General features: G+C 38.0%; 1 protein-coding gene across 5 annotated transcripts in view; it reads left to right on the forward strand.

The window, feature by feature from the left end:
• Positions 1–26,474, forward strand: part of CAMK4 (calcium/calmodulin dependent protein kinase IV) — a 244,059-nt gene that overhangs the window by 82,959 nt on the left and 134,626 nt on the right. The window contains exon 1 of one of the 5 annotated variants that reach the window (XM_036846834.1): positions 16,355–16,359. The exons of the other annotated variants lie outside the window; for them this stretch is intronic. The gene's annotated coding sequence lies outside the window, so the exon portion shown is untranslated. Of the gene's footprint in view, positions 1–16,354; positions 16,360–26,474 lie in introns of those variants that run through there. 5 annotated transcript variants of the gene reach the window in all.

The raw sequence follows: 26,474 nt of genomic DNA on the forward strand, positions 1-26,474 counted from the left end.
TGTAAACTCCATGTATCAAAACCCTATTCCCAACCTCCCTTTCTCCCAGTTCTTTCCTCTCTGTTCACCATTCTTCCAATAGCTCAGGCTCAAACTGAATCACCTCTGACTTCTCTGTCCATCTGTCTTTGTCTCCATCCCACCTCTCTCAGTCATCAAGACGACTTTTGAAATCTCTCCTACAACTTTCCCTTTTCTCCTTTCCCACCACCACTGCCCTTCTGCATGCCTCCACTTTTGTGCTGGCTTCTCCAAGTCTCCTGGGGTTTTTTTTTTAAATTGTTTTTTTATACTCCAACATTTTTATTGAAGTGTATTTGCTTTACAATGGCGTGTTAGTTTCTGCTGTATAACAAAGTGAATCAGCTATAAGTCTCCTGGGTTTTGCTCTCCCTCCAATATATCCTGCATCTCTTATCCTCTTAAAGCACTGATCATAATACTCCCATACTCAGAAACCTCAATAACTTTCCTCTGCCTACGGGGTTGATAACAGATTCCCAATCTTGGCATGTAAAACTTTCCATACTCACACCTCATCTTTTTTCACATTAGACCACCCCTCATCCACCCAATGGAATAGCCTAAGAGTTCTCACTGTTCTTTTTGTGTGTCTTGAATCCCAGCTTCTGAGCCATTGCTCACTTCCTTTTCATGGACTGGCCATGGCTCTCATCTGTTCCTGCGAAATTCTTCTTATCCTTTAAGGAGAGTCAAATGATGCTTCCTTCATGAAGCTTTCCCTGATTCCATCACTTTTCTGTAAGCTACCATTGCCTTTTTCTGAGCTTTTTCCTTGTATCACTTGGTCTTCCAGCAGTGTGCGTAATTAGAGACTCAAGAAGGATTTTTTGAATGAGTGAACAGAGATGGGAATCTCTTCATTAACAGAATTAAAACTTGAAATGTTTTACCCTTCTACTGAAAGATCTATTAAAAAATCTGTTATCAATTAATCTGTCTTTATACTTAAGTAATATGAATAGCAACACAACTTTTCTTAAAAATATCAATTATGCAAGTCATCAAATCCTCCCTCCCACTGCATGTTAGCTTTGTGACCTTGGTCTTATTACCTTACTTCTCTGAACCTTGGTTGTCTCATCTCTTCAAATAAGTTACTGTTATGAAATCATGTGTGCAAAGGGGTCCATACAGTGCCTGGAATGTAGGGCTCAGTACATGTTGACTATTTGTTCTTTACCATTGGAACTATCCAAAACACCCTCTTTAAGTGAATTTTTTCTTTCTACAAAATACCTATAATATAGACATACCTATATGCTACTTGGATATTTTACTGTTGTGGGGTTAAGAGGGAGGCCAATGAAATGGGACCTAACTTTAATGTATACTCTTTGAAATGATGTATGAGGTGATGTAAATTATCCTTTAAAATAATTTCTTGCAGTAATTGTGTGGGCATGTAAAGTGATAGGAGTAGAATCTTCCTTGTAGTGGACATTAGAATTCTTAAGTGTATCTTTTTTCCCCATTAAGGCAATTTTTTCCTGTAGAAGCCACAGCTCTAAAGTGTAATAGAAATTAATGGAAAAAGCAGTCCAATATTAATTATGATATTTTGGGGAATGCACCTATTTAATATATAAGATATGGCTACTAATTAGAGTGGAATTTCTTTTAAAGTAAGATTTGTTTAGTTACAGACTATGTAATTCTGAGGGAAAGGTAGTGACACTTTTTGGTGCTCTTAAAACTACTCATGAAGACTCACCTTTACTGTCTTTGTCCAAATCCAGAGAAGATTTAACCAATAGCACATCAAAATCCATGTAATGGAAAGTCATGTTGTTCTAACACTCTTGTAATCATGAATCTGCAAATCCATTTATTAGTAAAGAGTATATCATAATCCAGTTTTGTAACAGTGAAGCCTATTAATGAACATAAAGTATTGTTCTTCTTCAACATATTTATAAGAATGTAAATTGCTTATATTATTCTGCTGTGAATATAAAGTACTGCTCATTTGTCCCATAATAATATATATTTTACATTCTAAAAATATGCTTATAATTGACCAATAATTTAATAGTACCTTTAATTAAAAAAGAAACAACATGGTCCATCATCTTTTCAGAATATTTTCATATTTGAGAACTTTAAAAAGCTGGTAGTTAAAAATCTACAGAAGCTAATGAATTAATTAATTTATTCTTATCAACATAATGATATACTCCAGTATAATTTTATGTTTCTTTTCTGTTCTTGAATATGATTGAAAACCATTGAGATCTTGAAATAAGTGTCTTCTTTTTTTTTTTTAATTTTTATTTATTTATTTATTTATGGCTGTGTTGGGTCTTCGTTTCTGTGCGAGGGCTTTCTCTAGTTGTGGCAAGTGGGGGCCACTCTTCATCGCGGTGCGCGGGCCTCTCACTATCGCGGCCTCTCTTGTTGCGGAGCACAGGCTCCAGATGCGCAGGCTCAGTAATTGTGGCTCACGGGCCTAGTTGTTCCGCGGCATGTGGGATCTTCCCAGACCAGGGCTCGAACCCGTGTCCTCTGCATTGGCAGGCAGATTCTCAACCACTAAGCCACCAGGGAAGGCCCAAGTGTCTTCTTAATATGTGGAATTTACTATTTCCATCTTCGTAATGAACAATATACAGATGAGGAAAGTTGATATTTACCAGTATAGATTTTATTGTGTATAAACTAAACCAGAAATAACTACAAACAACTGAAAGAGCTTTTTCAATCTTGACATTTTGATGAAGCAATAATATCAATTTAGATGATGAAATATCATTTCTGAAATAGATGGATTTGATATCAAAAAAGTATTTTATCAAAGATAAGAGAATGCAGTAGCAGAATGATATGACAAATGGATAACATACATGATTCCACGTGGCTCTTTCTGTTCAAGACACTTTGTTTCCTGATAAACATTTTATAATCTTGTTTATTGCTGGGTCAACTGGGAAATTCTTTCATACCTTATTTGAAATGAATGTGCCTTTGGGTGACCTTTTGGCCAGAGTTCTTTAAGAAGAAAACTGTCAGTTGAAAGGTTTTTGACCACAAAATCAGTGGTCAAAGGGAAAGGTCACTGTTTGCCCAGATAATTAGAAACTTTTGCTAGCATTAGTTTTTCAATTGATAAGGGATAGAAACAGTGAGCTACTTTAATTTAAGTACTATTTGCCTTGTGCAATTTAATGAGTATTGATTTGTTCAGGTTAATTTGAAATGATAACATTGAGGTGGTGAACAGAACAGGGAATGTCATTTATTAATGAGTCTGTGTCTATCTGACTAGGTTAGTCTTCACTTGAGATTCTGAAATCAGATACACTAAGGGGAAAAGGAGGAAATTAAAATTCATTTAGCTCCATTTATGCACCTGACACTGTGCTAGGATCTTTCACATAAAATATCTAATTTAATCCTCAAGACAACCTTATTTGTTGAGGATTATGATGTCCATTGTTTACATATGAAGAAACATTCTTACCTCATTCTTATTTCTTTTCTGCTAATTCTTAAACTCACTAATTCTTTTCTCTCAAAGTGCATAGGGGGAGCTAAATAAAAGTTAGCTTAGAAAAAACAATTTTCTGTTTGGCAATGTTTAGACAAATTCAACAATGTTTTGTGTGAAAGGCTCAATTTTTCCGTCTGCAGCCAGTGGCAGCTTATGCTACTAGATAATTTTGATCGTCACCTGAATGATTGCAAGGGTCTGTAATGCCATAAACAGAATCTGTTTTGTCTGTATAAGTTATACATGCTTTACTGCTTTCTTCAGGAAGCAGCTCAGGCTGTCTCAGATTAAAGTTAAGGAGAGCGCAAAGGAACTTATTTTGTTTGGCTCATTAAGCAATAATTAGATGCCATTTCTAATTAATGCAGGAAACAGAATAGACCACTACATTTTAGCCATTAATGATTGCATTTTAGGCCAGCTCAAATTATTTCATGACCCTAAGCAAACATTACCAATAATAAAGAGGAAATTGACATTCTCCCAAGGGATTTCCAATCATTTCTAATTGCATCAATGCCCTGGCATGTGACCTAATACTCTAATTCCTTTTTCCCATCCTCCCTTGGCCATCCCACTCCACAGAACGGACAGGAGATGTCACCAGTTCCCTGGGGAAGATAAAGCATCTGCTCAGTCCTTTTCTGTGGCCAGCCTTCGTGATTTCAGTTTGGGATACTTTGTGATCGCCACTGTCCCACTTAGCTGTTCTCAACCATCTAATGCCACACCACAGATTTGCCCAGGAGGCCCAATCTGACATTTGGCAACACACTTTGAGTTGTAACCTCCTTTTTCTTTACTTTTTCTTTGAAGATTAGGACACCAGGGTGGCTTTTCTTTTAACTCTGAGCCTCTGATATAAATTGAGTGATTGATTTTCCTCCAGCTCTGAGGGCTAGACCCTTAGCTCTAAATGGATCCTGAGGTAAGTACATGTAGATGCACAGAGAAGGCTCCTCTACAGTCATAGATAAGGTCGTGTTCAAGTGGAGAACTACATTATTTGTTTAAATTACTTGTTTTAAAAATAGTTATGTTACATTTTGGTTGTATTACTACAAGAAAAAAGGGTACAGAGCCTGTAGTGTCTCAATGTTTTAGCAGCGTTGTTAAATCACTGGGAACAAGGAATCTATAATTTCAATTAATATTACATTTTCAGGGATCGGAATGGCAATATTCTAATCTGTTTCATAACTATTTAAATGTTCCCTGGAAGACCGAGTAAGAACAAAGACCAGAACAAAAAGTGAAGATATTTTACCTTCACACTAAAAATTGAGTAAATTTTGTCATTGGATCCTGGCGTGTTCTTTGAGGATCAAGAACGTATAGGAATTCATTCTGAAATTTCTAGCTGGTTTAAGTTTGTCTCCTTTGCTTTTGACCCAAAAGCAAAATGCAGGAAAATTACTGAAGAGACATTTAAAAAGAAGAAGAAGAAAAAAAAGCATCTTCCCGCAAGATAGGACATCCTGACAAAAAGGCAAAGAGCTCAGAATTGAGGAGACCTCAGGCTTCCCTCTTCACAAAATTCTTATTTCAGGAAGAAAGAATAAATAGAGCCTATTAATGCATTTGATAAGATCACATGCTAGGAGATCTCCTACCCAGAAACTAGGCAGGTTGGGGGTGGGGGGTGGGGGAATGTAAAGCTGAGGGCTGGCTGATGAAGAGACTGGATGTGTCAGAAAATGATGTAAAATTTCAGAGTCCCATGGACATAGTGATTTGAAACAGTTCAATTTAGTTTCAAGGAATCCTTTGTACTTAGGTACATCTATTCATCTATCCCTGTTTCAAGGGATATGTTATTGTTCCCAGAGTATATAATCGGTGTAAAATCTTGGTAAAGCCTGTTGTTTTAAGAAAGCATTTGTGTTTCAGAGGGAAATAAACAATACTCATTTGTTCAAACTTAAGCCTGTTGGAAGTTGTTCTATAATATTTCTTAAGTAAATGAAAAAAAAATGTGCATCACCGATAACTTTGTAAAACAAACATATATTTAAAGTGTTTTGGAGCCTACAAAGCATGTGAACTTATCTCATGTGATCCTTACAACATCCGTGAGAGGGACAAGGCAGGTGTGATTACGCCACATTTGTAGATGAACAATCTGAGGGTCAAGGAGGCCAAATGATTTGCATCTGGTGAGGGCCACCTTCATGGAAATGTGAGCTGTACAATCACACAGGTTCCAATTCACAAGAACTCTACCCTTGTTTTTGTCCTTTTATTTATTGAAGTATAACTGACAAACAATATCGTATTAGTTTCAGGTGTACATCATAGTGATTCAATATTTACATACATTTTGATTTGATCACCATAGTAAGCCTAGTTACCATCTGGCACCATACAAAGTTATCACAATATTATTGACTACATTCTCTATGCTGTGCATCACCTCCCCATGACTTATTTATTTTGTAACTGGAAGTTTGTGCCTCTTAATCCTCTTCACTTACTTTGTCCAGCCCCCAACCACCCTCCCCTCTGACAACCACCAGTTTGTTCTCTGTATCTATGAGTCTGTTTCTGTTTTGTTATGTTTGTTCATTTGTTTTGATTTTTAGGTTCCACATGCAAGTGAAATCATACGTATTTTATCTTTATCTGACTTATTTCACTTAGCATAACATGCTGTAGGTCCATTCATGTTGTCACAAATGGCAAGATTTCATTCTTTTTTATTGCTGAATAATATTTCATTTTGTGCATATACACACCACATATCACACACACACACACACACACACACACATACATATATACACATCACATCTTCTTTATCCATTGATCTATCGAAGGACACTTAGGTTGCTTCCATATCTTCACTATTGTAAATAATGCTACAGTGAACATTGGGATATATATATCTTTTCAAGTTACTTTTTAAATTTTTTTTTGGATATATACCCAGAAGTGGAGTTGCCAGATCATATGGTGGTTCTATTTTTAGTTTTTTGAGGAACCTCCATACTGTTTTTCACAGTGGGTGTACAAATTTATATTCCTACCAACGTGTACTAGGGTTCCCTTTTCTCCACATCCTCACCAACTCTTGTTATTTGTTGTGTTTTTGATAATAGCCATTCTGACAGGTGTGCGGTGATATCTCATTGTGGTTTTCACTTGCATTTCCCTGATAATTAGTGACATTGATCATCTTTTCATGTGCCTATTGGCCATCTTCATATCTTATTTGGAAAAAAGTCTATTCAGACCCTCTGCTAATTTTTTAATCAGGTTGTTTGGTTTTGGACATTAAATTGTATAAGTTATTTATAGATTATGGATATTAAACCCCTTATCAGTTATATGATTTGAAAATATCTTCTCCCATTCAGTAGATTGCCTTTTCATTTTGTGGATGGTTTCCTTTGCTGTGTAAAAGCTTTTTGGTTTGAGGTAGTCCATGTTTTATTTTTGCTCTTGTTGCCCTTGCTTGAGGAGGCAGATCCAAAAAAATATCACTGAGACCTATGTCAAAGAGCTTACTGCCTATGTTTTCTTCTAGGAATTTTATGGTTTCACATCTCACATTTAAGTCTTTAGTCCATTTTGAATTTATTTTTGTATATAGTGTAAGGTAGTGGTCCAGTTTTGTTCTTTTGCATCTCTGTCCAGTTTTCCCAACTCAAATTTTTTAAGAGACTGTCTTTTCTCCACTGTATATTCTTGCCTCCTTTGTCATAGATTGATATAAATGCATGGGTTTATCTCTGGGCTCTTTATTCTGTTCCATTGATCTATGTGTCTGTTTTCATGGCAGTACCATACTTTGCTTTGATTACTATAGCTTTGTAGTATAGTTTGAAATCAAGGAGTGTGATGCTTCCAGCTTTGTTCTTTCTTAAGATTGTTTTGGCTATTCGGGATCTTTGCACTTGGTTTAATGCTTTGCTGTCACCATTTTGCAATTCTTAACAATTTTTGAACAAGGTGCACTGTATTGTCTGAATGCAAAATTACATTTTCCTTTTAAATACATGTAGAACCCAGAACCCTAAAACTAGTGGAATAATATATGAAAAAGCATAAAAAGTACTGAAAGGATTGGGACTTCCCTGGTGGTGCAGTGGTTAAGAATCTGTTGCCAATGCAGGGGACACGGGTTCGAGCCTTGGTCCGGGAAGATCCCACATGCTGCGGAGCAACTAGCCTGTGTGCCACAACTACTGAGCCTGTGCTCTAGAGCCCGCGAGCCACAACTACTGAAGCCTGCGCTCCTAGAGCCTGTGCTCCACAACAGGAGAAGCCACCGCAATGAGAAGCCTGCGCACCGCAATGAAGAGTAGCCCCCGCTCGCCGCTGCTAGAAAAAGCCCACGCGCAGCTATAAAGACCCAACGCAGCCAAATATAAATAAATAAATTTATTTTTATTTTAAAAGTATTGAAAGGATACCTTTTAATAGAATGTGTGAAGATAGGTAGGTAAGAAAGAAAGACAGATTTGTAATACATGCAGAGAGAACTAAACTACTTAATTCAGTTTACACAAGCTATTTAATTCTTTCAAACCCTAGCTCTCCATTTATGATAAGAAGATAATTATAAAAGAGTAATGGTTGGTTTATGTAGGTATATTACTTAATTTAGTAAATGCATTAGGAGGAAGTACAATACTTACCTGACACTAAATGACTTACTAAGTAATAGCCCTAAGAAAAATGATCAAGCTTTCCATATTTGGATTTAAAGTTGACAAAGTATATGGCTAGCTGAATTCACTATTCCTATGATCCACATACCTGTGTCAAGCCCAGAAGTTGTCACACAGTAAAACCTAAGTGTGGTTCCTGTTTTCTGGGTTGAGTCAGAGAGGCTTACTTAGTACTGTTTATGGAGCATAAGACTCCTTTAGGGTTAATTGCCTTAACATAGCTGTGAATGACACTTATTTTATTCCCATCTGAACTTTATCACCTAAAGGGAAGAGGGAAGAAGACATTACGGTTTTTGGGGGGGGGACCCCAACAAACTGGGAATATCAAGCTCTGCTATCAGTCAGAGTCAATTCAACTCAGACAGCACTGTCCAGAAGAGCAGTGTTACTTCTAATTGTAAGATTGACTTTTAAATTGTCACGAAATGTCACTAATGGAACAAAACATTTGGCATTAATGAAAGAAACATGTGATACATTAACAGAGAGGTGGCTATGACCTGGTGGAAACAAATACAAGCATCTGGAAGAGTAAATATGACAATGATGTGATTAACACTTTTAAATACTAAATGGATGGGAAACGATATGAATTTATCAGTTTTATCATGACAAATACTGTTGATAAAAATGAGAAAGTAACTAGGTATAAGTGAACTCTTGTTTGCATGCTTATTTTTCTTCTTTTATAACAACAGTCTTCCTTCTTTCCTTCTTCCCTTCATTTTTTCCTTCCCTCCTTTCATATAGGATTTAAGGCATTGTTATGATAGAAATAATAGAGAATAGAGACTTATTCATTCAATTCCTTTAAATTCTCCAAGCCACTATTGCAGGTCTACTACATGAAAGGCACTGGCTGGTCACAGGCCTTCAACATCAAGTCACATTGGGGGGACATACACAGTGAACTGTCATACAAAGCAATGCGTGATAAGTTTTGTAATGGTGGGGATACAGAGGACGTGGAGATTAATTTATCAATAGAAAAAATATTGAGGTTTCATGACCTCACCAGGTAGAAAACCACACAAGACTGTGTGTCTTTGTAAGAAATCCTAAGACATGGAGTAGAGATTTGGGTTTGGCCTCATCTCTGCCTCTTATGAACTATGTCTTTTTGAGCAAGAGTTGACTTTCCAAACTGTAGTGTCTTTATCAACTGTGAATCATGATACCTACCTTGCCTCTTTGCTAGACTGTTGTAATTATCATATCGGATTATTCAATTCAATATATAAAATATTTTTTGAACTGCAACTACATATGCCAGGCTCTGTGCTAGGCACCAGGGTACACAGATCAGTAAGATACGCCCTTATGTCAAGGAGTTCACAGTTCACACCCAAAGTTGTAAGCTCTGATGCTTATAGAGGCCAGGGCTGTATTGTAAACAAGTGAAAAGACATTTAAAAAACCAGGGGGACTGATGGATTCCCTGATACACTGTAGAAAGTATGTCTACTCTGGATGGGGCAGCCTCTGTCAGCTTCAGCTGGTTGTAGTTATCCAGAAATGCTAGTCACATGTTTCTAGGGACTTAGTTTTCTTAAAATGTGAAAAGTCCCTATTTTTAATGTAGACATCTAATTACAAAAATTGTCTAAACATTTTGTAGGCAGAATGTGTCTGTGAAGGTGATGGAATCAACTTATGAACTGGCCATTGCGAGCTCTGGTCTAGACAGGCATGCATGCGTTGCATGTGAATAACTCACAAGGCAAATAGTAGGTAGGTGCAGAAGCAGACCAAACTAATTTCAGGTGGCCCCAGAATGGATATGAAAAGGCTGGTATGTGTACCAAAGAAGGTCTCCCATAAGAGGTTGTGACTGTGCTGAATTAAAGAATGACTAAAATCTGATTAACCAGAAAGTTCGGAAGAGGTGATTTAAACAAAAAAGACAGCATGCTCAAAGACCTCAGTGAATTTGGTATTGCTAGAACAAAAGCAGGGGCAAGAGAAGGTTGAGACCAGAAAAGAGAAGCCAAGGTAGGGTGTGTGGTCTCACATGACATTGCTAAGGAAACTGGAAGCATAGAGGACAGACATGGTCTGATTTCTGTTCTAGAAAGATAGTCCTACTAGTTGAATGGAGGAGGACTGAAGAGGAGTGAGACTAGAGGCCTGGAGCCTATTTAAGAGGTTATGGCATTGAGAATGGAAATTATGAAGAAATTGAAATTGATCTGTAAACTAGAAAGCATTTTATTAATCATATTCATATGCATAATCTTTCACATTTTCACATCTCTGCAATCAAGATGCAGCTTTCAGTCCATGGGATATCATGGTTAAATGGTAGGAGCTTTTCTTTTTTTTTAGTGATCAAAGCATAATGATGCCCTCTTAAAATCAATGGTGTCTTTACTTACAGTGAAATGGAATAATAATCATGCACTTCTAACCACTAAATGAGTGTTTAAAGTGGAGAAATGGAATAAGTTCTAGGAATTGATAACCCCACCTACATCTCTTGGAAGGAGCTTTTAGACATTTATCTGCTTTGGTTGCCAACTATCTCTACTTCCTGAATGTTATAGATTGAAGGAGGCAAATGTATGCCATAGGAGCTGGGAGGTGGTATAAATGTATAAAGGTAAGGCGACCACAAGCCATTTCTTTTTTTTTTTTTTTTTTTTTTTTTAAGTAATTTTTTTTTTGTTAGCTTCTGTCTTTATAACAAAGTGCAATCAGTTATACATATACAATATGTTCCCATTTCTCTTCCCTCTGCATCTCCCTCCCTCCCACCCTCCCCATCCCACCCTCTAGGTGGTCACAAAGCACCGAGCTGATCTCACGTGTGCTATGCGGATGCTTCCCATCTAGTTATCTATTTTACATTTGTAGTGTATATATGTCCATGACACTCTCTTACCCCTGTCACATCTCACCCCACCCCCTCCCCATATCCTCAAGTCCATTCTCTAGTAGGTCTGAGTCTTTATTCCCGTCTTGCCACTAGTTCTTCATGGCCTTTTTTTTTTTTTTTTTCCCCTTAGATTCCGTATATACGTGTTAGCATACTGTATTGTTTTTTTCTCTTTCTGACTTACTTCACCTCTGTATGACAGACTCTAACTCCATCCACCTCATTACAAATACCTCCATTTCATTTCTTTTTATGGCTGAGTAATATTCCATTGTATATATGTGCCACATCTTCTTGTCCATTCATCTGTCGATGGACATTTAGGTTGCTCCATGTCCTGGCTATTGTAAATAGAGCTGCAATGAACATTTGGTACATGACTCTTTTTGACCTATGGTTTTCTCAGGGTATATGCCCAGTAGTGAGATTGCTGGGTCGTATGGTAGTTCTATTTGTAGTTTTTTAAGGAACCTCCATACTGTTCTCCATAGTGGCTGTATCAATTTACATTCCCACCAACAGTGAAAGAGTGTTCCCTTTCCTCCACACCCTCTCCAGCATTTATTGTTTCTAGATTTTTTGATGATGGCCATTCTGACCGGTGTGAGATGATATCTCATTGTAGTTTGATTTGCATTTCTCTAATGATTAATGATTGTTGAGCATTCTTTCATGTGTCTGTAGGCCATCTGTATATCTTCTTTGGAGAAATGTCTATTTAGGTCTTCTGCCCATTTTTGGATTGGGTTGTTCGTTTTTTTGTTATTGAGCTGCATGAGCTGCTTGTAAATCTTGGAGATTAATCCTTTGTCAGTTGCTTCATTTGCAAATATTTTCTCCCATTCTGATGGTTGTCTTTTGGTCTTGTTTATGGTTTCCTTTGCTGTGCAAAAGCTTTTAAGTTTCATTAGGTCCCATTTGTTTATTTGTGTTCTTATTTCCATTTCTCTGGGAGCTGGGTCAAAAAGAATCTTGCTGTGATGTATGTCGTAGAGTGTTCTGCCTATGTTTTCCTCTAAGAGTTTGATAGTGTCTGCCCTTACACTTAGGTCTTTAATCCATTTTGAGTTTATTTTTGTGCATGGTGTCAGGGAGTGTTCTAATTTCATACTTTACATGTACCTGTCCAGTTTTCCCAGCACCACTTATTGAAGAGGCTGTCTTTTCTCCACTGTATATGCTTGCCTCCTTTATCAAAGATAAGGTGACCATATGTGTGTGGGTTTATCTCTGGGCTTTCTATCCTGTTCCATTGATCTATATTTCTGTTTTTGTGCCAGTACCAAACTGTCTTGATTACTGAAGCTTTGTAATATAGTCTGAAGTCAGGGAGCCTGATTCCCCCAGCTCCATTTTTCGTTCTCAAGATTGCTTTGGCTATTCGGGGTCTTTTGTGTTTCCATACAAATTGTGAAATTTTTTGTTCTAGTTCTGTGAAAAATGCCAGTGGTAGTTGATAGGGATTGCATTGAATCTGTAGATTGCTTTGGGTAGTAGAGTCATTTTCACAATGTTGATTCTTCCAATCCAGGAACATGGTATATCTCTCCATCTATTTGTATCATCTTTAATTTCTTTCATCAGTGTCTTATAATTTTCTGCATACAGGTCTTTTGTCTCCTTAGGTAGGTTTATCCCTAGATATTTTATTCTTTTTGTTGCAATGGTAAATGGGAGTGCTTTCTTAATTTCACTTTCAGATTTTTCATCATTAGTGTATAGGAATGCAAGAGATTTCTGTGCATTAATTTTGTATCCTGCTACTTTACCAAATTGATTGATTAGCTCTAGGAGTTTTCTGGTAGCATCTTTAGGATTCTCTATGTATAGTACCATGTCATCTGCAAATAGTGACAGCTTTACTTTTTCTTTTCCGATTTGGATTCCTTTTATTTCTTTGTCTTCTCTGATTGCTGTGGCTAACACTTCCAAAACTATGTTGAATAATAGTGGTGAGAGTGGGCAACCTTGTCTTGTTCCTGATCTTAGTGGAAATGGTTTCAGTTTTTCACCATTGAGGACAATGTTGGCTGTGAGTTTGTCATATATGGCCTTTATTATTTTGAGGAAAGTTCCCTCTATGCCTAGTTTCTGCAGGGCTTTTATCATAAATGGGGTGTTTGAATTTTGTCGAAAGCTTTCTCTGCATCTATTGAGATGATCATATGGTTTTTCTCCTTCAATTTGTTAATATGGTGTATCACATTGATTGATTTGCGTATATTGAAGAATCCTTGCATTCCTGGGATAAACCCCACTTGATCATGGTGTATGATCCTTTTAATGTGCTGTTGGATTCTATTTGCTAGTATTTTGTTGAGGATTTTTGCATCTATGTTCATCAGTGATATTGGCCTGTAGTTTTCTTTCTTTGTGACATCTTTGTCTTGGTTTTGGTATCAGGGTGATGGTGGCCTCGTAGAATGAGTTTGGGAGTGTTCCTCCCTCTGCAATATTTTGGAAGAGTTTGAGAAGGATAGTGTTAGCTCTTCTCTAAATGTTTGATAGAATTCCCCTGTGAAGCCATCTGGTCCTGGGCTTTTGTTTGTTGGAAGGTTTTTTAATCACAGTTTCAATTTCAGTGCTTGTGATTGGTCTGTTCATATTTTCTATTTCTTCCTGGTTTCAGTCTCGGCAGTTTGTGCATTTCTAAGAATCTGTCCATTTCTTCCAGGTTGTCCATTTTATTGGCATAGAGTTGCTTGTAGTAATCTCTCATGATCTTTTGTATCTCTGCAGTGTCAGTGGTTACTTCTCCTTTTTTCATTTCTAATTCTATTGATCTGAGGTCTTCTCCCTTTTTCTCTTGATGAGTCTGGCTAATGGTTTATCAATTTTGTTTATCTTCTCAAAGAACCAGCTTTTAGTTTCATTGATTTTTGCTATTGTTTCCTTCATTTCTTTTTCATTTATTTCTGACCTGATCTTATAATTTCTTTCCTTCTGCTGGCTTGGGGTTTTTTTGTTCTTCTTTCTCTAATTGCTTTAGGTGCAAGGTTAGGTTGTTTATTCGAGATGTTTCCTGTTTCTTGAGGTAGGCTTGTATTGCTATAAACTTCCCTCTTAGCACTGCTTTTGCTGCGTCCCATAGGTTTTGGGTCGTCGTATCTCCATTGTCATTTGTTTCTAGGTATTTTTTGATTTCCCCTTTGATTTCTTCAGTAATCACTTCGTTATTAAGTAATATATTGTGTAGCCTCCATGTGTTTGTATTTTTACAGATCTTTTCCCTGTAATTGATATCTAGTCTCATAGCGTTGTGGTCGGAAAAAGATACTTGATACGATTTCAATTTTCTTAAATTACCAAGGCTTGATTTGTGACCCAAGATATGGTCTATCCTGGAGAATGTTCCATGAGGCACTTGAGAAAAATGTGTATTCTGTTGTTTTGGGTGGAATGTCCTATAAATATCAATTAAGTCCATCTTGTTTAATGTATCATTTAAAGCTTGTGTTTCCTTATTTATTTTCATTTTGGATGATCTGTCCATTGGTGAAAGTGGGGTGTTAAAGTCCCCTACTATGATTGTGTTGCTGTCGATTTCCCCTTTTATGGCTGTTAGTATCTGCCTTATGTATTGAGGTGCTCCTATGTTGGGTGCATAAATATTTACAATTGTTATACCTTCCTCTTGGATCGATCCCTTGATCATTATATAGTGTCCTTCTTTGTCTCTTGTAATAGTCTTTATTTTAAAGTCTATTTTGTCTGATATGAGAATGCTACTCCAGCTTTCTTTTGATTTCCATTTGCATGGAATATCTTTTTCCATCCCCTCACTTTCAGTCTGTATGTGTCTCTAGGTCTGAAGTGAGTCTCTTGTAGACAGCATATATTGGGTCTTGTTTTTGTATCCATTCAGCCAGCCTGTGTCTTTTGGTGGGGAGCATTTAATCCATTTACATTCAAGGTAATTATCGATATGTATGTTCCTATTCCCATTTTCTTAAATGTTTTGGGTTTGTTATTGTAGGTGTTTTCCTTCTCTTGTGTTTCTTGCCTAGAGAAGTTCTTTAGCATTTGTTGTAGAGCTGGTTTGGTGGTGCTGAACTCTCTCAGCTTTTGCTGTCTGTAAAGGTTTTAATTTCTCCATCGAATCTGAATGAGATCCTTGCTGGGTAGAGTAATCTTGCTTGTAGGTTTTTCTCCTTCATCACTTTAAGTATATCCTGCCACTCCCTTCTGGCTTGCAGAGTTTCTGCTGAAAGATCAGATGTTACCCTTATGGGGATTCCTTGTGTGTTATTTGTTTTTTTTCCTTGCTGCCTTTAATATGTTTTCCTTATATTTAATTTTTGACAGTTTGATTAATATGTGTCTTGGCGTGTTTTCTCCTTGGGTTTATCCTGTATGGGACCTCTCTGTGCTTCCAGGACTTGATTAACTATTTCCTTTCCCATATTAGGGAAGTTTTCAACTATAATCTCTTCAAATATTTTCTCAGTCCCTTTCTTTTTCTCTTCTTCTTCTGGGACCCCTATAATTCGAATGTTGGTGCGTTTAATGTTGTCCCAGAGGTCTCTGAGACTGTCCTCAGTTCTTTTCATTCTTTTTTCTTTCTCCTGCTCTGTAGTAGTTATTTCCACCATTTTATCTTCCAGGTCACTTATCCTTTCTTCTGCCTCAGTTATTCTGCTATTGATCCCATCTAGAGTATTTTTAATTTCATTTATTGTGTTTTTCATCATTGCTTGGTTCCTCTTTAGTTCTTCTATGTCCTTGTTAAATGTTTCTTGAATTTTGTCTATTCTATTTCCAAGATTTTGGATCATCCTTACTATCATTATTCTGAATTCTTTTTCAGGTAGACTACCTATTTCCTCTTCATTTGTTAAGTCTGGTGTGTTTTGACCCTGCTCCTTCATCTGCTGTGTGTTTTTCTGTCGTCTCATTTTGCTTATCTTACTGTGTTTGGGGTCTCCTTTTCACAGGCTGCAGGTTTGTAGTTCCCGTTGTTTTTGGTATCTGTCCCCAGTGGGTAAGGTTGGTTCAGTGGGTTGTGTAGGCTTCCTGGTGGAGGGAACTAGTGCCTGAGCTCTGGTGGATGAGGCTGGATCTTGTCTTTCTGGTGGGCACGTCCACGTCTGGTGGTGTATTTTGGGGTGTCTGTGGCCTTATTATGATTTTAGGCAGCCTCTCTGCTAATGGATGGGGCTGTGTTCCTGTCTTGCTAGTTGTTTGGCATAGGGTGTCCAGCACTGTAGCTTGCTGGTCGTTGAGTGAAGCTGGGTCTTGATGTTGAGATGGAGATCTCTGAGAGATTTTTGCCTTTTGGTATTACGTGGAGCTGGGAGGTCTCTTGTGGACCAGTGTCCTGAAGTTGGCTCTCCCACCTCAGAGGCACGGCCCTGATGCCTGGCTGGAGCACCAAGAGCCTTTCGTCCACACGGCTCAGAGTAAAAGGGAGAAAAAATAGAAAGAAAGAAAGAAAGAGGCTATAATATAGTGAAGTAAAATAAAGCTATTGTAAAGCAAAGCTCTACAGACAAAATCTCACCCAGAAGCATATACATATACACTCACAAAAAAAAGGAAAAGGGGAAAAATTAATATATCCTGCTCCCAAAGTCCACCTCCTGAATTTGGGATGATTCGTTGTCTATTCGGGTATTCAACAGATGCAGGCACATCAAGTTGTTGTGGAGTTTTAATCCGCTGCTTCTGAGGCTGCTGGGAGAGATTCCCCTCCTCCTCTCTGTTCGCACAGCTCCTGGGGATCAGCTTTGATTGGACCCCGCCTCTGCGTGTAGGTCGCCTGAGGGCGTCTATTCCCCGCCCAGACAGGACGGGGTTTAAAGGAGCAGCTTGCTTCGGGGGCTCTGGCTCACCGAGGCCTCGGGGAGGGAGGGGTACAGAGGAGGCGGGGCGAGCTTGCGGCGGCCGAGCCAGCGTGAACATTGCACCAGCCTGAGGTGCGCAGTGCGTTCTCCCGGGGAAGTTGTCCCCCGATCACGGGACCCCTGGCAGTGGCGGGCTGCACAGGCTCCCGGGAGGGGCGGTGTGGAGAGTGACCTGTGCTCGCACACAGGCTTTTTGGATGGCGGGCAGCAGCAGCCCCAGCGTCTCACGCCCGTCTCTGGGGTCCGCGCTGATCGCGTGGCTCGCGCCTTCTCTGGAGTCGTTTAGGCGGCACTCTGAATACCCTCTCCTTGCGCGCCGCGAAACAAATAGGCAAGAAAAAGTCTCTTGCCTCTTCGGCAGCTGCAGACCTTTTTCCCCGTCTCCCTCCCGGCTAGCTGTGGTGCGGCCAACCCCTTCAGGCTGTGTTCACGCCGCCAACCCCAGTCCTCTCCCTGCGATCCAAACCGAAGCCCGAGGCCTCAGCTCCCAGCCCCGCCCGCCCCGGCAGGGGAGCAGACAAGCCTCTCGGGCTGGTGAGTGCTGGTTGGCACCGCTCCTCCGTGCGGGAACCTCTCCGCTTTGCCCTCCGCACCCCTGTGGCTGCGCTCTCCTCCACGGCTCCGAAGCGTCCCCCCTCTGCCACCCGCAGTCTCTGCCCGCGAAGGGGCTTCCTAGTGCGTGGAAACCTTTCCTCCTTCACAGCTCCCTCCCACTGGTGCAGGTGCCATCCCTATTCTTTTGTCTCTGTTATTTCTTTTTTCTTTTGCCCTACCCAAGTACAGGGGGAGTTTCTTGCCTTTTTGGAGGTCGTTTTCTGCCAGCGTTCAGTGGGTGTTCTGTAGGAGCAGTTCCACGTGTAGATGTATTTCTACTGTATCTGTGGGAAGGAAGGTGATCTCCGCGTCTTACTCTTCCGCCATCTTCTCTCCTCCCCCTATGACTTTTTAAATAATCTTGTCTAACAAAACCTACCATTAACCCTCCTCTGACCCCTATTCGAGGGCTGCTGTTCCATTTTCAGAACGCAGCTCAGTGTGATGTCTGCCATTCCACCGTGTGCCATCTCTAGTCCAAATCCCCTCCCCTCTCTATTCCACAAGCCATTTCTAAAAGACAGTTGCTTCTCTGGCTCTACCAACTACTACTGGACCCAAATTAAAAATTAGTGTTGCCAGATTCAAGAGAAACTGGAAATCTGAATTTTTTGATGAAATCTCTCGATATTTAAATGTTGGCAAGATATTCGACATTTTAAAAAAAACCCTGTGCAGGCCAAACAAACGTATCTGTGTGCTAAATAAGCTACCAGCCTTGCCTCTGCTAAGCCTCTTGTTAAAGGAGTGTTCATACTGATTTCTAATCCTTACATTTTCATAACATTAAATGCTAGACATAGCTAAATGCCAGAGACAAACTAAGTCACAGCTGGGAGACATGAAATCTCTTCCTTGTTTGTATCAGCCATCTGGTACAGCTTTCAGCCACAAAAATCTTTTAGAAGTGGCATTGGGGGTAGTCTCAAGGCCTGTGATCTAAAATGAGTTAGTTATTTTGTCCTAAAATATGCCTGTTTGATCATCTATTCAACAGGAAAAATTCTTAGGCACAGTGTTTTGACATAAGAAAATTATATCTCATGCCTCAAAATTCCTTTTTTCTCCAGAAGCAGTAACAGAAACTGTTGATGTTTAAAAAGCTTCTGGGAATGCCAAAGGGAAATTTCTTAATTCTGCCCTTATAGATTTATCATTTGCTAATCTCCTTCAATCAAAGCTTTGTCAACATTTGTAACGTACTATTAATAAATGCATAAAGAATAAATATATTTTCTCCTTTGCAATAATAATGTCTCATATTAACTTAATAAGGTGATAAAAATTAAGACTGTAAGGAGGAGTTCTGCTCTGGAAATAATGGAGTACAAGATACTACACTTACAGTTCCAAAAACTATTTGGACATAATGCATGAGACAGTTGTTTTCAGGCATTAAATAATGGGCAGCACAGGGCTTTGAACCCTGAGAGAAGGAAATCACAAGTTGAGTGCCATTTTCATCTTGGCTCTCTAACTGAGGATGATGTATGGTGAGACTTTATGAGGGTAAGCACGAGCAGTGTGCTCCTGTGGATGGGTTGAGAGCTAACAGAGATATCAAAAAGAAGGATAGGCATGTACTCTTAGAAGACACTGGGTCTCTGACCAAGCCAGGGTGGAGAGACTTCACTGAGCACCTCAGATATTTGGTTGAGACTTCAAAAAGTTTGTACCTTACCTTTATGAGTAAAGATCATACCCTTGAGCAAGGGCCATGATTATGGACCAAGAAAAACCCAAATTGATCTGTTCTAATAACAAATAAAACCAAACTTGACAGGATCAGAAAGATTTGTCAACAGTATAACTGCCTGCCACTAAAAAAAGTCAACCCTCTTTAAAACAAGATAATATAATCCAGACTACCTAATGTGTATCATTTTTAAATGTCTATTACACAATCAAAGAATACTAGATGTTCAAAAAAGCAGGAAATTAGACCCATAATCAAGGGAGAAAAGCAGTTAATAAAACAGACTTGGAGATGACCCAGATGTTGGAATAAGCAGAGGAGGAGTATAAAGCAACTGTGGTACATACAGTCAGGAAAGTGAAACAACAAGTTGGGCATAATGAGTATACATATGGGGTATCTCAGCACAGAAATGCAAACTATAAAAAAGAGCCTAACGGAAATTTTAGAATTGATAAGCACATCACATGAAATTAAAAATCCATAGGCTTAAGAGTGGATTGGAGGCTGCAGAAGAAAGAGTCAGTGAACTTGAAGACAATCAATAGAAATCCAATTTGAAGAATAGAGAAAAAAACAATTGGTAAAAAAAGAACAGCGTCCCAATAACTTGTGGGAAAATATCCAGAAGGCTATTATACACATAATATGTGTCCCAGAGGAAGAGGAGAGAAAGAATTGGGCAGGAGAAATATGTTTAAAGAAATAATGGGCAAACATTTGTCAAGTGTGGTGAAGAACGTTGCAGATTTAAGAAGCTCATTGAGCAGCAAGCATAATAAATGAACAGAAAACCAAACCTAAGCATATAATCTAAAGCCAAAAAACAAAGATAAATGGAAAAATCTTTAAAGCAACTGAAGATGATATGATATATACAGAGAACAGTGATATAAATTACAGCTAATACCTCATCAGAAAAAAAACAGGGCAGAATATAATGGAACAACACCTTTTAAGTTCTGGAAAAAAAACCCTGTCACTTCAGAATTCTGTATCTAGTGAAAATATCTCTCAAAAATGAGAGTAAAATAAAGACATTTAAAAATAAATGAACACTGGGCATATCTACTATCATTGCACATGAAGCACGAGCAATGCTAAAGGAAGTTCTTTGGGAAGGGAAATAATACCAGACAGAAATTCAGATTGGAAATAGAAGAATATAGGTAATATAAAATAGTTTTCACCCTTCCCTTAATATCTTTTTAAAAACTAGTCATTTGACGCAAAATAAAATCATTGCAGAAGTAAAATATACAAAAACAATAACTAAAGAATAGAGAAAGAACGGAAGGTGGTTAATGGAATTACTGTTTTGAGGTTCTTGTATTTTACAGTATTAGCTATGAGCCAACTATGATAAGTTAAAGATGTATACTGTAATCCTGAGAATAACTATTAACAAAATAATGAGGTCTACCTTAAAGGCCAAGAGAGGTGATAAAATAGATACTGAAAATACTAAAATACTCAATCCAAATGACAGCAGTAAAATGTAGAAAAAGGAACAAAGAACAAATGAAACAAAAAACAAATAGCAATATGGATGACTTAAACCCAATCTTATCACTAGTAATACTAAATGTAAATGAACTAAATACTGCCATTAAAAGGTGAAAAACAATCTGATTAAAAAATGGGCAGAGGAACCAAATAGACATTTTTCCAAAGGAGACATCCAGATGGCCAATAGGTACATGAAATGATGCTCAACATCTCTAATCATCTGGGAAAATGCAAATCAAAACCACAATGAGATGTCATCTCGCACCTGTTAGAATGGCTGTCATCAAGAAGACAAGAGATAAGTGTTGGTGAGAATATGGAGAAAAGGGAAACTTTATGTTGATGGGAATGTAAATTGGTGCAGTCTCTATAGAAAACAATATGGAGGATCCTCAAAAAATTAAAAATAGAACTATATAATCCAGCAATATCACTTCTGGATATATATCCAAGGAAACTAAACCAGTATCTCAAAAAGATATCTGCACTCCTATGTTCACTGCAGCATTATTCACAATAGCCAAGGTATGGAAACAACCTAAGTGTCCATCAACAGGTGTGTGTGTGTGTGTGTGTGTGTGTGTGTGTGTGTGTGTGTGTGTGTGTGTATATATATATATATATATATATATATATATATATATAAGAAATTTAGTAATGAGAAAGAACATCCTGCCATTTGTGACAACATGAATGGACCTTGAGGGCATTACGCTAAGTGAAATGTCAGACAGAAGAAGACAAATATTATGTGATATCACTTATATGTGGAATATAAAAAAGCCAAACTCGTAGAAATAGAGTAGAATGGTGATTTTCAGAGGCTGGGAGATGGGGGTTACGGGGAGATGTAGGTCAATGGGTACAAACTTCCAGTTACAAAGTAAATAAGTTCTGGGGATCTAATGTACAGCATGCTGATTATAGTTAACAATAAATACTGTATTATATACTTGAAAGTTGCTAAAAGAATGTATCTTGGGGGCTTCCCTGGTGATGCAGTGGTTGAGAATCTGCCTGCCAATGCAGGGGACACAGGCTTGAGCCCTGGTCTGGGAAGATCCCACATGCCGCAGAGCAACTGGGCCCGTGAGCCACAACTACTGAGCCTGCGCGTCTGGAGCCTGTTCTCTGCAATAAGAGAGGCCGCGATAGTGAGAGGCCCACGCACCGCGATGAAGAGTGGCCCCCACTTGCTGCAACTAGAGAAGGCCCTCGCACAGAAGCAAAGACCCAACATAGCCATAAATAAATAAATAAATAAAATTTTTAAAAAAAGAATGTATCTAATTGATACTGATGGCCAACAGTATTAAGACCTTTTTTTTTTAAAGAAATCTCCATTTTAATTAATTAATTTATTTATTTATGGCTGTGTTGGGTCTTCGTTTCTGTGCGAGGGCCTTCTCTAGTTGCGGCAAGTGGGGGCCGCTCTTCATCGCGGTGCGCGGGCCTCTCACTGTCGCGGCCTCTCTTGTTGCGGAGCACAGGATCCAGACGCGCAGGCTCAGCAGCTGTGGCTCACGGGCCCAGTTGCTCCGCGGCATGTGGGATCTTCCCAGACCAGGGCTCGAACCTGTGTCCCCTGCATTGGCAGGCAGATTCTCAACCACTGCGCCACCAGGGAAGCCCAAGACCTTTTATATTCACAATTTTTACTGTCGCATCACTTTGTCATTGAGAATAAATACTAAGGCAGCCTGATAATTTGAAGTTGTTTTTTACTTACTTTGTGGTGGCCAAAATTCAGCATTTGGATTCTAAAGCTTCTTAAGCTCTCAGTTTACCTTAGGACAGGGGTTTTGTTTAAATTTTTGGAACAAAAGGGGTCATGTTTCAGCCAGTCCTTGCAGATATTCAGGCACTAGGAGCAAAGTCACAACTAGGTACTGTCAGGCAACCATTGAAAGAAATTGTTAACCAGACAAGCAGGTTGTGAGAAAACTAGAGGCACACTAAGTAGAGAATATAATGGTTTATGATCTGAGTTGGTGATCAGAGTTGAAAAGTTAAACACTTGGCAATGTGTATAGGTCTTGAGGAAGGGAATATAGGTCAGGAATTAGACATAAAATACAGTGGATATAGACTAAGCTGACCTCAGAGTGAAACGACAAATGAGAATCTTTCAGGGAGACAGCTACAAGAGTCAATATAATTCCCCGAGTAAGAGGATGTGCTATGACCCTGATGCTGAAATGGAGTGCTTGCTCTTGCTCCCTGCGGGATTTAGCAAGTCAATGAACCACAGAAGGGAGTGCAGTTATGGATAGACTCTGAACTCAAGCTTATTAAAACTTTGGGCCTTGAGCACTTCTTAAGGTCTGGGGTTCAGTATCATTCCTTGATATGATATTTTTGAGATTTACTTTAAGATTGTAAAATTTAATTGGCTTGGAAAAACTCCAGGTCTAATAGCAACTTTCTAAATTCTAAACGTTAGCCATTCTTCAAGTTGTAGTTTGAAAATGCCAAATCAGTAATTAAATCATTTCAGCAATTTTTTTCTTCTGTTCTTTGTTGGTTTAAGGTTTAGATTTTTTTTTTTTTTAATCTTTGGTGACCAAAGAACATCTTGAAACACTTAAGTAGTGAAGAACATTGAGGCGTTGCAGCTGACGGAGATAGGGAATGAAACAATGAAAAACTGTCGCTGGAATGGAGCCAGATGTATGCTGACATTAAACACTCAGAGACTTCGACTTTTCAGCCTCCTGTTCCTGAGAATGACTCTACTTTCACCCCCAAGAAGAATCAATTTTGAGGTTATAACCAGTCTTCTTTAATAATTCATCTAATCAAAATCAGTGAAAAGAATAGGCTTGTTAAATAATAGCAAGTCAATCATGTGGAAGAAATACAGTGCTATACAGAGTCGCACACACATTTTCAACATCTGATTGACAGTTCTTATAAATCACATCTTTGCTCTTAAACCTTTTCATAATGAACGTTAGGAGGATCTTTTTTGCACGCACATACACACCTTGGAAATAAAAAATTTAAAAATCAAATGTAAAAACAAACAGAAGAACAAGAAATAAATGCATTGAAATGTTTAGAAATGGTTAATATTTTGACATAACTATATTCTTTAACCAAGCACCTTCAACATCAGAAAAAGGTAACAAGACTCTTTGGTTCCGTTTCAAGACTCCTCCCATTAAAAAAAAATAAAAGGTGAAAGTCTTTAATAACTTATGAGGCCTACGACTTCCCTGGTGGTGCAATGGTTAAGAATCTGCCTGCCAATGCAGGGGACACGGGTTCGATCCCTGGTCCGGGAAGATCCCATGTGCTGTGGAGCAACTAAGCCCATGAGCCACAACTACTGAGTCTGCGAACCACAACTACTGAGCCTGCGCACCACAGCTACTGAAGCCAGCGTGCCTAGAGCCCAGGCTCTGCAACAAGAGAAGCCACTGCAATGAGAAGCCCATGCACCGCAACGAAAGGTAGCTCCCATTCGCCACAACTAGAGAAATCCGCACGCAGCAACGAAGACCCGACACAGCCAAAAATAAATTAATTGATTTAAAAAAATAACCTATGAGGTCTAATATCCTTAGCAAAGACCATTTTACATGGCTGTGAAACATGTCTTCACAAAGATGCAGCTGGGGCCAAACAACAGAGTAGTCAACAGTCCTTCCAGACTTCTATATCTTAAGAGATTCCATACCTGAAGTTCTCTTGCATTTCCAAAAAGCAAGTTTTATGTTTGGTGCCAAGGGAAGCCAAGCTCTATTGCTTCAACCCAGTCACAAATGTCCCACTAGGTCCTCCTCCTGAAAGCCAGTCTCTGATTTATAACCTCCCTTGATGGGAGAATGCCAGTGATTCTAAACTGTCTTAACATTGCACAATCATCCTAATTCCCTAAAACACTGACGTGAATCCAGACTTCGGACTTCCTGCTTCCATTTCGAAGCAGATTGACCTCTGCCTGGCCCTTTGAATGCATTTGAATATCTATCTCTCAGCCAGTGGGTGGACAGTTACGTCAGTGCACTTGGATTTCTTTTGAAGGGAAAAATTAAACCAATCTTTAGCCAATCTTGTTTTTTTAATAGAAGAAAAAAGAGAAAAAGGAAGAGTAAAAAGATTATAAAGAAAAGAAATAAAGAGATTATAAAGAAAAGAAAAGAAAAAAAACCTGTGTTATAAGAGAGATGAAAAACATTTTTGATAGTTGTCCCCTAAGTGTTGACCATGAGGAGCCTGTAAAGGTGAGCAGTAGGATAAACAACCCCCTTTTCTGTACTAAATAGTCCTAAATGTGGTAGCAAAGGGCTCTGCTTGAAATGCCTTCAGGCAAACATTATATCTGGTGCTTTTCCCCCATATTTATAAGTTTGGACACAGTGCTAGGTACCAACATCAAGTGCTTCTTCACAGCTTTACAGGGCAATGGTGTATGTGTGTGCATTTTATATATATATATATATATATATATATACATATATATATATATATATACACACACAGACACACACAGACACACACATACATACACTATGTATACACTATGTATATGCACTATATATATATACTACATATAGTATGTGTATATAATAGCATATACCTAGTATTATGGTTATCATATACACATACGATAAGTGATTTTACAAACATGTTGTAGGTTTGACTACCTTCTCTTTCTCTGCAGTGAAACATGGTAGTTGACATTTTTAACTTCTTGCTTTTAACTTTTTTTAAAATTATCAACCATATTAGACAAGGCTGTATTTAAAAAGTGATTTTGTTACAAAATTTCTTTAAAGAAAACTAATGTGAAAGTGGAAGTTAGGCCCAGACTCCAAAAAAGTATTGACTTCCTCATCAAAATTATAGAAAAAAAAAATTGTAACCAAAATAATTTCTATATTCTTTGGCCTTTTTGTTAAAGAATATGTTATAAATGAATAGAAATGAGTAGTGAATATTTTTCCAGTTGAATAACTCCATGAATATAAAATCCTCTATTGTAATCTTCTTGCTTCCTTTATATCTCAGGAAATTTTACGGCGATTCTCTCTTTATACAATTTATTTTGAAATGTAGATACAACACTTTAACAAAAACTTCTTTATGTATTAAAAATTTACTGTTAATATACAAAATATTTTTATTTTTATATAAACATACTGAAAGTGTGGTTTCTTTCTAAAATTATATTTACAGACATTAAATGATTTAAATTAATTGTTTAATTTCAGCAAAGAATACAGATTAAATTACTGAGGTGTTATTTTCATATAAGTTTGTTTGGGCTGTTCTATTCTTTTAATTTGATCTTTACATCCTTTAAAAAGTTATTTCTAAAATTGTAACTATGTGAGGTGATGGATATATTAACTAATTATATTGTGGTATAAATTTTGCAATACCTATTTATATCAAAGCATTACATTGTATACCTTAAACTTACACACTGTTATGTGTCAATTATATCTCAGTATAGCTGGGAAAAAATTAAAAGTTCTATTAATATTAACAAGACTATTACTTAACAAAATAAATTGGACATTCTTAATGGATTCTTCATACACAAAAATTAAAAATTAAAAAAACTTTAAGTTATTTCTAGCATACTTGTATCTTGAGGTTGATCAGACAAGAATGTATTTTGTTAAAATTTCTTTGAAAGCTGTTGTTATGGTAATGATTTATATATTGAAATTATTGATAGGTTAATTTAATGTGATAAGGAAATTAAGGAATGGATGCTATTTAATATATTTTCTTTTACATGAATTCTTGAATAATA

The sequence above is a fragment of the Balaenoptera musculus genome, chromosome 3 (assembly GCF_009873245.2).
Source record: "Balaenoptera musculus isolate JJ_BM4_2016_0621 chromosome 3, mBalMus1.pri.v3, whole genome shotgun sequence".
Lineage (NCBI taxonomy): Eukaryota > Metazoa > Chordata > Mammalia > Artiodactyla > Balaenopteridae > Balaenoptera > Balaenoptera musculus.